Source organism: Nestor notabilis, unplaced genomic scaffold (assembly GCF_000696875.1).
Source record: "Nestor notabilis isolate BGI_N333 unplaced genomic scaffold, ASM69687v1 scaffold2963, whole genome shotgun sequence".
In the NCBI taxonomy this organism is placed as follows: domain Eukaryota; kingdom Metazoa; phylum Chordata; class Aves; order Psittaciformes; family Psittacidae; genus Nestor; species Nestor notabilis.
The window spans coordinates 24,859-26,316 of record NW_009921507.1 but is presented as its reverse complement, the minus strand read 5'-3'; positions in this window follow the sequence as shown (position 1 = coordinate 26,316).

Here is a 1,458-nt window from a genome sequence, read left to right as displayed (position 1 = left end):
GAAAGAGAACATTTGGATGAGTTGAATTAAGATACAACAAGCACCTTGCTTTAAAAATGCACCCTCAATCTGACTGGCAACAGCACAACCAACCCTGCTCAGTCCACATACATGTGGTACAATAGGTAATTCCTCCTGGACGCATCCAAGTTCTTTGGTTTTGTTGCAATATCCCATGGCAATATTTCAGATTAGTTAATTCCTGGTTGGAAACCACATAACCATTCATTTGTCTTGAGTCAAAGGAACAAAAGGCTGGATTAAAGTCAGCCAGGGCAGAATGAAATGGTAAATGGTACTTACGAAAGGAGTATTGCAGCTGTAGCTGAGTGGTGCCAATCTGACAGCCTCATCTCTTTAGGCAAGCTATTTTTCACTATAATCCTGGCAAAGTCAAACCTGTCACTTTTCCTCCACCCTGGAATGCTTATCAGATCAGCCACCTTGAAAGAAAAAGAGGAAAACCATCAGAAGGAGCATATTGCAAGGTGAAAAACCACCTATTCACTGCTGTATCCCTGCTACAGCTCATCTTGAAGTGACCTGCTTTTAGCAAGAGAGAGGACAACCAGCCACACTGAAAAGTAATCCCCTTTACCGCACCACAGGCAGGCTCCCCGGCTTATTCGTTTACACTAGTGGGCAAACAGTTTTCCCAATAACTTGACTCACTGCTTCAGGAATTCCCTAGAGGATGAGTCACAGAGAGGGAAAGCCACCAGTCATTCTCCGGGAGCTAAAGGGACCACCGCTGCCAATACGAGAGGAGCGAAACAAGTGGGAGAACAGCAAGATCAGTGCCAAACTAGGGAAAACTGTGTGGTCAACACCATTGCTTGGCAGAACTTCCCTGTTTCCCTCCCCAAAAAACATGCTGGAGAGCAGCAGCACACCCGTGCAGGCAGCACAGAGGCAGCCCCAGGCTCCCGAGCAAAGGGAATTGCTGCAGAGTGGTTTCCTCCACATGCAACTGCCAGCAGAGAAAGAGGAAATGTGCTGGATGTGCTCACATCCAAGGACTGCTTGATGCAGGGAAGAGTTTCTGGAAGGGAAGGATGCTCTGGAATTAAAGCAGTGTCTCTCCTCCCTCCTCACTACGGGATATCACAGAATTCCAGCCTGGTTTGTGTTGGAAGGGACCTTAAAGCTTCCCCAGTTCCAATCCCTGCCACGGGCAGGGACACCTTCCACTAGAGCAGGTTGCTCCAAGCCCCTATGTCCAACCTGGCCTTGAACACTGCCAGGGATGGGGCAGCCACAGCTTCTCTGGGCACCCTGTGCCAGCACCTCAGCACCCCCACAGGGAAGAGCTTCTGCCTTAGATCTAACCTGAACTTCTCTTGTCTGAGTTTAAACCCATCACCCCTTGCCCTATTGCTACAGTCCACACTTCTGCTTCACAACCCACTACACCTCACCCTGTGATTTTTCCTTTCCTCACATCCCATTAATACATGG